This window comes from Saccostrea echinata, unplaced genomic scaffold, assembly GCF_033153115.1.
Source record: "Saccostrea echinata isolate AGI-Se365-2 ecotype Australia unplaced genomic scaffold, CSIRO_AGI_Sech_v1 ptg000054l, whole genome shotgun sequence".
Lineage (NCBI taxonomy): Eukaryota > Metazoa > Mollusca > Bivalvia > Ostreida > Ostreidae > Saccostrea > Saccostrea echinata.
The window spans coordinates 50036778-50051254 of NW_026889803.1; the positions used below are offsets into that span (position 1 = coordinate 50036778).

Here is a 14477-nt window from a genome sequence, read left to right on the forward strand (position 1 = left end):
TTAGAAATTGTTCGCACGTAGAGCATGCTCTTGCATATTGAATAAACTGGGAGACATAAACCCCATATGCAGGTGATAAGGGTATACTGCTACTTAAGTAAGGGAAGTTGCCGTTAGAAAAGTTGAAGTCAACACGTTTATCATAAAGTATTGTTATTCGGTTACCATTAACGTCCTTTTCTAGTAAAGTATCCAAATATGAAACAGATATATCAGACTCTATGGTATCTTTAATTCAAGTTCATTAGGATATATCGTGTCGACATATGAATGGAAGTGAGATGTGTACGGTGTGTTAAACACCTCCTCAATCCACATTGCGCCTGATTTTAGATTAACTACTAGCATAGTGTTTCAAAGATGCTCATCAATATGGAATCTTTTGATAAATAATAAGAACATAATAAGACATCTTTAATACAGATCGTTAATCCATTATTTTCACACTAAATGGTCTACGAATTTTCCCGTTGAACTGATCATGACAAGGGGCACAGCAGGTGTGACCGGTCGACAGGGATGCCTACTCCTTCATTGCAGCTGATCCCTCCTCTTTTCTTAGAGGTCTTTTGTCACTTGGCTTTACTCACAATTTGTATTGTTTAAATGGACTTTTGAGCATGATCACTGTTTGTTATCTTTTATTTCATTGTAATGGTAATGGTCATTTCAATGGTATCAAATTGCATAAAAATAAATTTAACATAAATTATAGCTGTGACGCTATTTACCACTAACAGAACAATGATTTTTGTAATATGTTGGATTAAACGAATTAACAATCATAATTCATAATAGTTCATATCATGAACGAATTAACAATCATAATTCATGATAGTTAATATCATGAAATAAATTTTCCATAATTTTTCACAATATTTTTTTAGAAGGCCAGTAAAAGTTATGTAAGCTTTTTGTCTAATTTATCCTTAGAGGACGTGACATTTTAGAGATATTATCAGGTACTTCCTTCAGGTATTGTCTTTAAGCTTTACATGATCTTCAAAGTAAGTTTCATAGTAAAATCGTATCTAAGTAAAGATTAAAAGTTTCATAGCAAAGTCTTAAAGTAATAGAGAATCAAAGTATTAAAGTATTATTAGAAAAATTCATTTCATTTATCTTTAGAAGTATTAGATATAAAAACATTTCTTATGACGGATTATATGATGTTTTTAAAACACAGAGAATTTTTTTTTTCGCGGATTCAGAAAACTATTGCCTCTTGGTTTTTGCCAAAGATTAAGTATTACAAGGTCTTGTTTGAATGTGTCTCAAATAATCTTAGCTTATATACGAGATATGGTGAAATGTTAAAATGGACACAATGCAAATAAATTCAAATAATTCATGGACATGATAGGGTCACAAAATATAAGGAAAATGGTACTGCGATGGCTAGTTATTTTTAAAGCAAATTATATGGTTTATTTTCATAACATATTTCCTCATAAAACCTTTGGCTAATAATATATCTCTTTTATACCTAGATGCCAATTGTAACAAGAGGCCCATGGGCCACTACGCTCACCTGAGTAACTTTGGCCTTGTTGTTTTTCACCTGATTCCCCCCCCCCTTGTGGTACTTATTGTGGCTCCGCCCTAACCCCGGTTGTCATAATTTGAACAATTTAGAATCTACACTACCCCAGCATGCTTCCACATAAGTTTCAGCTTTTCTGGCCCAGTGGTTCTTCAGAAGAAGATCTTTAAAGATTTTTTACTACATCTTTCAATATAAAACTTGGATTCCCTATTGTGACCCCGCCCTACCCCCGGTGGTCATGGTTTGAACAATTTAGAATCTACACTACCCCAGCATGCTTCCACTTAAGTTTCAGCTTTTCCAGCCCAGTGGTTCTTCAGAAGAGTTTTTCTACATATTTCAATGTAAAACTCGGATTCCCTATTGTGGCCCGCCCTACCACTGGGGGTCATGATTTTAACGATTTAAAATCTACACTAGCCCAGCATGCTTCCACATAAGTTTCAGCTTCTCTGGCTCAGTGGTTCTTCAGAAGAAGATTTTTACATCATATTTCAATGTAAAACTTGGATTCCCTATTGTGGCCCCGCCCTAACCCCGAGGATCATGATTTTAATAATTTCGAATTTACACTACCCCAGTGACATGGAAGCCATTCAAGATATTGTTATTTAATTTATGCATAATTTCATTTCAAAACATCCTGCAAATTTACCTTCACAGGTAGGACCTTAAGGCTTTGTCTTAAATACAATTATGGCGAAATTGCTGCACATTCTCCATTAGACTTTTGACGGTTCATGCATGCACATTGTTAATTTTGCAAAATAAAATAATAGAAAGAATATGTATCTCCTACCAGTGATCTATACATACTTCTAGCAAAGGCTGTGTACTGAATTGCTTTTAAAATTATATATATATATATATATATATATATATATATATATATATATATATATATATATATATATATATATATATATATATATATATATATATATAAATGTTTTAATAATTTTAAAAATTCATATATATATTTCCTCATGGACAGAAATGTTTAAAGGGCTTTAAAATTTTAATTTTTGGAATTTCAAGTTTATGTACTATTTACTTTGGCATTTCATTGGTTACGAAAAATAATAAACTTCGTAATATCATAACCCTAAAAATAGGAATGCTGTACAAAAGCAATCTGAGCCTGAAAAGTTTGAAGTTTGAAGAAGGCCCCACAAATTTTTCAGACTAAAAACTATAGAAAACCATCAATCTTTAATTGTACATTCAGTATTTAGAAAATAATTCTCGTAAAATTATTCCTATAACAATGAGTTGTATTTCCTGCAAAGTTTTCCTATAAAATTCTGTAGAGTTCTAACAAATTAAGATACATGTATAAGTATATTATTATTATTATTATATTATTTGGTTAAGAGCATGTTACATCCAACAAAATATTCAATAAATTAACAGCCATTTTCAAACGTTGATTTCATTTTTACCAACGTAACTTAAAAATCATGATATTTGACAAAATCGAAATTCGAGGTAAAAAGTATTATAAACGTTTCGCATGTTTTAGATATATGCTGATCAATGTGTTCTTGGTCTTTGAAAGTAGATTGAGCTCTAAGGTGTTAAAAACTAAAAGCAAATATTGCATCTTGATTTTCGTAGACAAAAACAATTTACCTACAGGTACAAAGTCCTAATCAGTGAGGAAAACAAAAAAAATGATTCCTTAGAATTTTTCAAAGCTTCAATTGAAAAAAAGACTATAAGATTTATAAGAATTATATCAATTGTAATTATCCAAATTACAGAACCTAAGTCTGATTATTTGCAACTTATGTTTGCACAGGAAAAAACATTAATATTAAAGCACAGGAAACAAGCATTAATATAAAATGCTGTATATATCTCAAGTAAGTGCCCTTTTTTCATAATCAATATGGAACAAAGTACCGGTCCTTTACCATTTCATAAAGTAATAGCCACTAAAATAGCCGTGATCGTATAGTGGTTAGTACTTCGCGTTGTGGCCGCGACAACCCAGGTTCGAATCCTGGTCACGGCAGTGGCTGTGCAGTCGCTGTTACGGCATAGTGGCTATTCTTTTTCTATCAATGAAGCATTTTTCACATTGCGATAGACATAATACTCGTTAATAATGACACAAAATAATAAGTTTTTATAGCTTTTGAAAATTGTGTTTAAGGAAGCTCTAAACTAATGAAAACAATTGTTTTTGACTTCGAGAAAATTGTATCACATAAATACCTGTATAAACATATTGAGTTTATCTAGTTCATTTTCAGCATGGAGTACCTCTCATATTTCCAAAGGAAAAATGTTAAAAAACAAAAGTATTAGTGAACTGAAATCACTGTTGTTACTATTTAGGAAAAAACATGCAAAGAATGTATTCAATTAATTGTTTTGGTCTAATACAATGTTAAGAATTTTGTAATTTATTACAAATTGTGTCATTTCCGTTGATTCTGTCTTCTGTCTAAGGTCAGATCACTCCAACTGCATACGGATACCACAGATAAATCTCTTCAGTGGGCAATGTTTAAAGCCTCAGGGCCTTAAAATATACTTCACCTACTTTCAGTTCAGTCGCCCGCGTGGCACAGTGGTTAGAGCGTTTGCTCTAGAGTCGCGGAATAAGGATTTGATCCTTAAGTTGCGGGTTCGAATCCCACTGCGGAATGTGGAGACGTCCTTCGGATGAGACTGCATTAACTAAAGTCCCGTGTCGCAGGAGGTTCTGGCACGAAAAAGATCTCTTACTGCTCAGTGGCCCTGAGTGCCGAGTATAGGTCTAAATTTGCAGCATTCCACCATCTCATATGAGTGAAAAATTCTCGAGAGGGACGTAAAACAAACAAACAAAGAAAACTTTCAGTTCAACTTAACAATTTTGAAGATGCTAGTCTGTATGATAGCTTTTGATGAAATCAAATGTATTACGATTTAAAACAGAACAGAAAATCTTTGATGAAATCTGAATTCAAGTGGGTGTTTAATCGATCAGATCCAAACATGAAAAATACTGTATCAATACAAACAGGCAAATTCAAAGAATTGTGGTCCCCTGCTTTCGGTGTTTTAGTGGATTGGATGCCATTATTTATGGCATATTGTATCAAATATGAACGCCCTATCATATGTCTTTTAAAAGTAATCACCAAAGTTAAATTTTTTGAAAATTAGGTCAAACATGAAGGTCAAGGGGTCAAAAATTCATAGCATTCTCGGATTCATCTTGTTTCAGATAATTCACATGTCAAATATAAAAACTCTATCTCTTTTCAATCAAAAGTTATAAGGAAAGATAACATTTTTGAAAAGAAAGTCAAACTTCAATGTCAAGGTCACAGGGTCAAAAATCATAGTATATTTAGAAAGGCCTTGTCACGGGTAATATACGTTTGTAATGTAAAAGCCTATCTTTTCCTTTTCAAAAGTTATGAACAAAGTAAAGTAATGTTAAAATTTTTGAAAAGTAGGTCAAACTTCAAGGTCAAGGTCACAGGGTCAAAAATCATAGAATATTTGGAAAGTTCTTGTCACAGGTAATGTACATGTGTAATATGAAAACCCTATCTCTTCTCATTCAAAAGTTATGACCAAGGGTAAAGTTTCTGTGACAGGCGGACAGACGAATGAGATTTAATGTCAATATATAACATTACTATTAGAATTATAAGTACTATATAATGCATGAACTAAATGAATCCGTAGAGCTTATCGTACGATTTAGCTGCTTACATTTAGGAACATCTTGATTGATGGAATTGTAAAGTTGACACAATAATTAAACATTCAAATAACTAAATCTTTTACATGATAGGCTGACAAAAGTTTACTCCGATAGCTAAAAGCAAATTGTATAATTTGTCTGCCTTATATATACACCTTCGAGGGCTTTTATCTTCCTTTTATACATGCATATAGATATCCAATATAACTAAAGATTTCTTTTTATTTATCATTGGTATTCTAAATTTATTTAAAACGTTTTCAGAATTGGTTTATATATTAATTTCAAATAAAATAATTTACAGTGATTTATGGAGGTATAACAAGTGACTTAGATGATATTATAAGTGGATCATTAAGAGCGTTTAATGCATTTCTTTATTTGACTTTTCATAATAAACTAATGTTCATGTAATAATGATTTTCTATCACCCCCCCCCCCCCCATCATTTTAATTTTCAATAATAAGGCAAGCATATAGAAAAGAAAGTTGGTACCCAAGGATATAAAAAAATTACAGATCAATTTTTAGGTTTATACATTACTTTGAAAGATGATTTTTATCTGACAGGTAAGCAAATCTATTTACTTAATGTATAACAGGTGAGAACTGAATGCAGTAGGAAATTAATATTCCCTATAAATATTTGCTTTAATTTGATGAAATTATTGATTTATCAATTCAATAAATTCAACAACATTATATTATGAACGTGGAAGTTGTACATTATGAAGGTTTCTATACAGTTTCTCAATTTGTGTAGAGTTTCCTTATCTTGTTCAATTTAAGAACCCTCTATATACTACACATAAAAGATTTTTCTCTCTTTTTTTTTTTTTTTTTTTTTTTTTTGGCAATAAGTTCAATCTGTTATTGATCCTAAAATTATATAATAATTGAAATACACAGTTTATTACTCAGTTTGTTATCAATTCAGTAATTTCAAAAGACGAAGTAAAAATTAATTGATTACTTTATAACAAATAGTATAAGATCTTACGTGTATGGAAACAGAAGAAGTGATTTATGCTCTATTGTCTTTGACCATTTTCCTGGGGGTAGAATTCCAGTTCCCTATGTTGAAAATAAAATGAATAAGTTCACAATTTTCCATTTTCCATTTATTGTAAAGAGAGTATTCAACTCGAATTCAAGTATACGTCTTGAATGTGGTTTCTCTGTTAAAGAATGTAAAGAACTTTTGATTAAGTAATGTGAAGAACTTTTTATTAACTTCATTAGTATACATTTCTTAAGGGGCCGGTCAGCTAAACAAAATAATAAATAAAAAGTATATATATATATAAATATATAATTATATATAATAAAAATAAGAATAGAGTCGTGCTAATAATGCGTACTGATTTCATTTGGGTTTCGGAAGCTCGTCTTACTATGAAATTCTCTGATTTCAACACTAGGATAAGTCAGTAAATTAGTGCTATGAAAGTCAAGCACGGGACCTTACTCTAAAATTTAATAGCATAAGTCAATTAATTTCTTAATCAGTTTCTAAAAAAATTGAGTGAAATTCAAAGTTTTTAAAACTTGTTCTACATCGCCTAAAACACAAACACACACAAATACATTCCACTGCAAACAAAGAATTTGAGACCAATGTTTTTCTTCGACTATTAGTATCTTGACGTGATTTTGGCTACTTAACCAAGCTAAGGAAGGGAAATCGGGTAAAAACGTTGGTTAGGTTCCACCGAGATTTGAACTCGGATCGCTGGATTCAGAGTCCAGAGTGCTAACCATTACATCACGGAACCTCATATAATATTAGGTGTTCTCTGGAGACTTACTTTTGAGTCGACCCCTGAACCGAGTGACATGTCAGTGAACAACTCGACCATGTCTCAGTCTGTACTTAGGAGGACTGATTGTAACTTCCTCGGTAGTATAGTGGTAAGTATCCCCGCCTGTCACGCGGGAGACCGGGGTTCGATTCCCCGCCGGGGAGGAGAATTATTTTCTGAAAAAATTTTTTTTCTTTTATTTCTTGATCTTATTTCTTAACATACAAAATGAATAAATATTCATTTTCACCTAGATGAGATTTTACCGTGAGAGTAGGCCTATTTAAATAAGATACAACAAGTTTTATATCTCTTCTTGAAAAAAAGATTATAAAGTATCCCACGAGTCTGCCAGGATTCGAACCTGGAATCTTCTGATCCGTAGTCAGACGCGTTATCCATTGCGCCACAGACCCGTTGATCTAAACTTTTGAATTACACACGAAAGGAAAATACAATTTTGATTCCTGAAAATATGTCAATCACTGGAACTGATTAAGTTCATCAGTATACATTATTTAAGGGCCGGTTAGCTTAGTCGGTTAGAGCGTCGTGCGAGGACTTCCGGTTTGCTTATGGCAAGGTGAGCACGTATTATTTTGGCTGTTCGAATACATCCATAAGTGTTTACTTTATATGGTGAACCAGTGAAATATTTATGCTTCCAGTGGAAGACTATTTGTATATACTTTGACTTTGTTTGCTGTTTGTATATATTTTTGAATTATCAAAAGGTGTAAATAACTTTCAAAAAGAGGGGATGGCTGCCACGTCAAGTGGTCGCCATCTTGGCGGATCTACAAATTTATTTTCAGGCAGAAAATACTGTCGCGAGAATACATTGTTTGTAAATGTGAAAGATAACTCTTCAGTTAAACCCGAGGAAATTATTCAGTACATTCATTCTCATTGTGGTGTAGGAAGTTTGTTAGCTTGTGTTCCAAAATCAGGAAATTTATATGAAATAACATTGGATGGGAAAGCCCCCTTGCAGTACCTCTTAGAGGGGATAAAAATAGGACAGAATACATTCGAATGTCACGAGGTAGTTCCAAGTTCATTAGTTGTAAGTTTCATGCACCTGCCCGCTTACGTAGATGACATGGAAATAGAAATGACATTACGATCCATGGGAGTTGAACTTTTATCCCCAATAAACAGAAGGTTCTATCCTGGAACGACGATAGCTGACGGCACAAGATATGCAAAAGTCAAATTGCCTGAAAACATGAGCTCAATTCCATATACAATAAAATTTCAGAAAGATTATTATAGATGTCTTCATAATGGACAAATCAAAGTGTGCTCCCTATGTTTTTCCAGTGAACATTTGTTTCGATCATGTCCTAAATTCACATGTTTTAGGTGTAAAAGTCAAGGACATTATGCTAGGGCATGTAAATCCGTCCGCTGTGACGAATGTGGAGAATGGCAACATAAATGTTCGTGCCAGATGAGTGAACACAGTGAAAAAGAATCGGACAGAGATGACAATAGTGAATGGGGCGTGGACGAGGAGGTGAAGAACAAGGACGATTCTAACGTAAACAATGATGATGATCTTGAGGCCAAGGAAGGGGAACAGGAAATCATGGGGGAGCAAGTTGAAGGGCACATTCCAGAAAACGAGAAAGAAGAAGAAGCAGAGGGAGCAGATAATAATGTTCAAAGCGAAATCGAAACTGACAAGAAAATCACCAAAGACAAACATGAAAAAGACACATTAGAAATTACTGACAGTGAAATGCGCGAATGCGATCAAGAAAAAGAATTGTCTAGTTCAGAGTCTGATCCTGAGTCAGAAGTTACCATCACCGAAAAGAAAAAGAGGAAAAAGAGAGGAAAGATCAAGAGCAAAGCAAAAAAAACAAATAAAATGATGAGAATAAATATTACATTATTCATACCAATAATGGTTTTCATTACCTCTTGGAACTGCAACGGATTGTGCAATATTGATAAAATGAAAATGGTATTTAGTTTATTTGAAGATAGAAAATATGATATTGTGGCTTTGCAAGAAACTCACTGGAAAAATGATTTTATAATAAATTATAAACATTTATGGAACGGTGAAATTTATTATGATAGTGTAGACATGTCATCCAAAGGGGTTGCATTTTTGATAAGAAATAATATTAAAACAAGCATTGAATGTATAAATGGATTAGATGGTAGATTTTTACATATTACATACAAGGAAAATGATAACAAATATGATATTGTCAATATATATGCTCCAAATGAAATGAAAGAGAGAGCCTTATTTTTTGAAAAGGTTACACGTACAGTGCCACTTTCCACAGGTTTAATAATTTTAGGAGATTTCAATAATACTTTAGCTGAAATAGACAGATGTAGCAAAACATTACACAAGTATGATCAGAGCTATAGAACACTGATAGGAATGATGAGTGCGCATGATCTGATCGATATTTGGAGAAGAAGGAATGAAAGAATAAAAGTTTTTTTCTAGGAAGATAATTAGAGAAGAAGTGCTTGTGCAAAGTAGAATTGATTTTATTTTGGTTTCAAAACTTTTGTGTACCTATGTGAGAAATATTTTTTATGTAGAAACAACAATGAGCGATCACTCTATGGTTGTAATGAATTTTAACTCAGATGTGTCTGAAAGAGGACCAGGTGTTTGGATTCATAACAATTTGCTTTTATGTGATGAATATTATAAAAATAAGATCCAAGAATTAATTGAAAGAGAAAAATCTTGTATTTTATTTGAACAGTCAATATTAGTCTGGTGGGATAATTTAAAGTACAAAATTAAAAAATTATCACAAAGTTATAGTCAAAATAGAGCTAGAGAAAGGAATAGAGAGTATTTTAGAATTCAAAACAATATACAAAGAATGTCACAATGTATTGCTGATGGTATTAATGTGGACATTGAAAAATACGAAAAACTTAAAACAGAACTTAATGAGTATGAAATTGAAAGATGTAAAGGTGCTATACTAAGGTCTAAGGCACAATGGGCAAACGAGTCTGATAGGTGTACGAAATATTTTTTGAATTTAGAGAAGAGTAAGCAAGAGGCAAATACAGTAAAAGAATTGGTAAGTGATTCGGGAGAAGTAAAGAAAGATTTAGACTCTATTTTAGAAATGCAATACAATTTCTATTCTAAGTTATATTCATGCGTGAAAATTGAATGTGAAAGTAAAAATAAACTGTTGTCGTTGGTTAATACAAAGCTTGATGAAAATGACATGGAAATGTGTGATAGAGACATTGATATTAATGAAATAGAACAAGCTATAAAAGAAATGGCCATCAATAAGAGTCCTGGTCCTGATGGTTTAACGGTTGAATTTTATAGAACATTTTTACCCCAGTTGAAAAACATATTGTATAAACTTTTTAGAGAAATAGAAAAAAAGGAAACGTTATCACATTCTATGAAAATGGGTGTTATAACATTATTATAAAAGAAAAAAGGTGATAAAAGATTGTTAAAAAACTGGAGACCAATTAGTTTATTGAATGTAGATTACAAAATAATAGCAAGAATAATGTCTAATAGACTCAAACTTGTGTTACCAAATATTGTTTCTGAGAGTCAAACATGTTGTATAATTGGTAAAGATATTGCAGACTCCTTGGCTAGTATAAGAGATATTATAGAAATGTCTGAAATGGACGAAATAGAAGGTTATATTTTGAAAATTGATCAAGAAAAAGCTTTTGATAGAATTAGTCATGAATATTTATTAGATGTGTTAAAAGTATTTGGTTTTGGAGATAGTTTTAGAAAATGGGTAAGAATTTTTTATACAGATATTCAAAGCAGTGTTAAAAGCAATGGTCATCTAACAAAATATTTTCCAGTCAAAAACTCAGTAAGACAAGGTTGTCCAATATCTGCTTTGTTGTATGTATTATGTGCAGAACCTTTAAGTTGTGCAATCAAATGTAATAGCTTAATAAAAGGTATACATATTCCTATGTCTGATAAAACTGCATTGATTTTTCAACATGCAGATGATACAACAATGTCAGTTTGTGATAAGAAATCTATTTTTGAAATATTAAAAATTTTTGATTTGTATGGAAGAGCATCTGGTGCAAAAATAAATATACAGAAGTCGGAAATGATGTGTATAGGGTCTGGAAAACTTTTAGAAGATGATAAAAAATTATTTGAAATTACAGAAACAAATATTATGAAGATTTTAGGTGTTTATTTTGGTAGAAACAAACCAGAATGTGAAAATTTGAATTGGAGAAACAAAGTACAAAACATTAAGCAAATTTTAAATTTATGGAGACAAAGAATGTTAACAATACAAGGAAGAGTTACTGTCATAAATACATTACTAATGTCTAAATTATGGTATCTATTATCTGTAATTTCTATTCCATTCTGGGCTAGAGATACCATTCAGAAAGAATGCACAAATTTTTTATGGAATTATGGTGCTCATTTAGTGTCATATAAAACAGCAATTGGAGAAAGGCAAAAAGGTGGTTTAAAAATAAATGATATTTATTTGAAAATGCTTTCTTTTAGACTCAAATTTTTAGCGAAGTATATGTGTTCTACTAAACAACATGTATGGAAAGATGTATTTAGTTATTTTTTAACAAAAATCTGTGATTTAAAAGGAGGAGTTGAAATATTTCTTTTACGATTGAGTCAAAGAGATTTAAAATTTTTACCATCTTTTTATTCTGAAATGTTTAGTGCATGGTATGCTTTGAGGGATGATATTGATTATGATGAAAATATAAATGATGTGTTTAATTACTGTTTGTTTTTAAATCCCAAAATTGTCAATCAAAATAAAACACTGATGTGGAAGCACTTTATTAAAGCTGGTATTACACATATTAGAGACATTTCCTATGAAGTAATACCTGGATTTTTACCTGCATCTTTCATTGTTGAAATAATACATGAGTATAATTCAGAGATTAATGCAAACATTATTCAAAATGACTACTCAACATTATTGTCTATTATTCCAGAAGAGTGGAAAGGTGTTATTCAAAATAATATTTACAGGAAGAATATATGTTTGCCCAATTTTTCACTAAAAGTGCAAAATCAAAACTATGGATTTTCTTCATGCACTGTTAGAATATTTTACAAGATATTAATTCAAAAATTGTTTCAACCTCCAGTGTCAAACGAAAGAGAAATTAAAATTAGAGAATACAGCAAAACTTGATAATAGATGGATTGTATTTAAAGAAAGGTGTATACCTCCTGATATTGTAGAACTTGATTTTAAAATTTTTCATAATGGAATTTTTACCTATGAAAAACTGTTTAAAATTGGTAAAACAGATTCTAATAGATGTCCACTATGTAATATAGAGTGTGAAGATTTAATGCACATGTTTGTAAAATGTAAAGATATACAAGGTTTTAAAAACAATTTTGCCATATATCATTTAGAGTCATTGTTGAAGGACTGTAAGAATAGTTTATATAACACTTTAGACATTGAAGAACTTTTGTTAACAACATTTCCTAGTGGTATTGAGAATGTTAATACTTTTTTCGTTAATTTTTTCATTTCAATTTGTAGATTTACTATTTATAGAAGGAGACAGTTGTTTTTACAAAGCAGTCAAAAACTAGAATTGAAAAGATTTTGTAAATACTTAATAAGACATTACATTTCTTATAATTATTATCACCTATGTATGGTAGAAAACAATAGAAAAATGTTTTACAAGAAATTTTTGAGAAAAAATCTTATTTTGAAAGAAACAGAAGGAACCCTATTGTTCATTTTTTAATTTTTTTGTTAAATGATGTATTGACTACATATAGTGGATATTGACTGTGATATATATGTATTGTATTATTTGTAAGATTTATCAATAAAAGATAAAAAAAAAAAAAAAAAAAAAAAGAGCGTCGTGCTAATAACGTGAATGTCGTGGGTTCGACCCCCACATTGGCCAACACCTCTATTTTTATTTTTTAGAACCAACTCTTGCCATGGACAGAAAACAAGAAAAAATCTTGCTCTTGTGCATTTCCAACTTCGACCTACATTTATATAGAATAGTTAATACAGATTAAACGACTACTGGTAAGTATGATGAATGCCGTGAAACTTGTAGAGTTGTTTCTCTGTTATTAAAGAATGTATTTCGACACCTCTACAATAAAACATACAAATCGTACTGCATTGATTTGGGTTTCGGAAGCTCGTCTTACTATGAAATTCTCTGATTTCAACACTCGGATATGTCAGTAAAATAGTGCTATGAAAGTCAAGCACAGGACCTTACTCTAAAATTTAATAGCATAAGTCAATCAATTTCTTAATCAGTTTCTAAAAAATCGAGTGAAATTCAAAGTTTTTAAAACTTGTTTTACATCTCCTAGAAACACACACACACACAAAAATACATTCCACTACAAACAAAGAATTTGAGACCAATGTTTTTCTTCGACTATTAGTATCTTGACGTGATTTTGGCTACTTAACCAAGCTAAGGAAGGGAAATCGGGTAAAAGCTTTAGTTAGGTTCCACCGAGATTTGAACTCGGATCGCTGGATTCAGAGTCCAGAGTGCTAACCATTACACCATGGAACCTCATATCATGTTCTAAACACTGCAGGACTATGTTATGTTTGGAATGATCAAAATTTTCATAGTGTTAAATGGATTGCGACTGCAATAAACCAAAAGCTCAATTACCAATTTTTACAAAAATGGTATAGTCATATGAATAATTCCAGTAAAGGTATTACATATAGAATTTTTAAAACAAAGTTTGAATGTGAAAAATACTTAACTATTTTCCAGGAAAATTTAGATATATCTTTTCAAAATTCAGATCAAGTAACCATCGTCTTTCCATAGACGTGGATAGATTGAATAATGTTGAAAGAAATGAAAGAGTGTGCTATTTATGTAATAATAATCAAATTGGAGACGAATTTCATTACTTACTGGAATGTAATGTATTTTGTAATATTCGAAAAGATTTTCTGTTAAAGAATTCGAAATACTATGTACATCTAAATATTATAAAATTCTGTAATTTAATAACAAATACTGACCCAGCATTCTTAAGAAAATTGTGTATATTTATCATCAAACTTTTTGACACTGTCTGTCTTCCTGTAATCTCTGCTCGTCCATAATTATTGTAAATGTGTATATATGTACCTTTTGTACCATTCATATGGTTTTTGAGAGAATAAATGAATGAATGAATGAATGAATGTAAGGGGTTCTCTGGAGACTTACTTTTGAGTCGACCCCTGAACCGAGTGACATGTCAGTGAACAACTCGACCATGTCTCAGTCTGTTACTTAAGGGGGCTGATTATAACTTCCTCGGTAGTATAGTGGTAAGTATCCCCGCCTGTCACGCGGGAGACCGGGGTTCGATTCCCCGCCGGGGAGGAATATTACTTTCTAAACATTTTTT

General features: G+C 31.4%; 6 non-coding genes across 6 annotated transcripts; 3 read left to right on the forward strand and 3 right to left on the reverse strand.

Annotated features, from left to right (window-relative positions):
• Positions 1 to 3491: 3491 nt before the first annotated feature.
• Trnah-gug (transfer RNA histidin (anticodon GUG)) lies at positions 3492 to 3563 on the forward strand. The gene has a single exon. It is a non-coding gene; the product is annotated as a tRNA-His (tRNA).
• A 3395-nt stretch (positions 3564 to 6958) lies between these two features.
• On the reverse strand, positions 6959 to 7030 carry Trnaq-cug (transfer RNA glutamine (anticodon CUG)). The gene has a single exon. It is a non-coding gene; the product is annotated as a tRNA-Gln (tRNA).
• A 119-nt stretch (positions 7031 to 7149) lies between these two features.
• Trnad-guc (transfer RNA aspartic acid (anticodon GUC)) lies at positions 7150 to 7221 on the forward strand. The gene has a single exon. It is a non-coding gene; the product is annotated as a tRNA-Asp (tRNA).
• Positions 7222 to 7400: 179 nt separating this feature from the next.
• Positions 7401 to 7473, reverse strand: Trnar-acg (transfer RNA arginine (anticodon ACG)). Its single transcript has one exon. It is a non-coding gene; the product is annotated as a tRNA-Arg (tRNA).
• Positions 7474 to 13561: 6088 nt separating this feature from the next.
• On the reverse strand, positions 13562 to 13633 carry Trnaq-cug (transfer RNA glutamine (anticodon CUG)). Its single transcript has one exon. It is a non-coding gene; the product is annotated as a tRNA-Gln (tRNA).
• A 747-nt stretch (positions 13634 to 14380) lies between these two features.
• Trnad-guc (transfer RNA aspartic acid (anticodon GUC)) lies at positions 14381 to 14452 on the forward strand. The gene has a single exon. It is a non-coding gene; the product is annotated as a tRNA-Asp (tRNA).
• Positions 14453 to 14477: the final 25 nt, after the last annotated feature.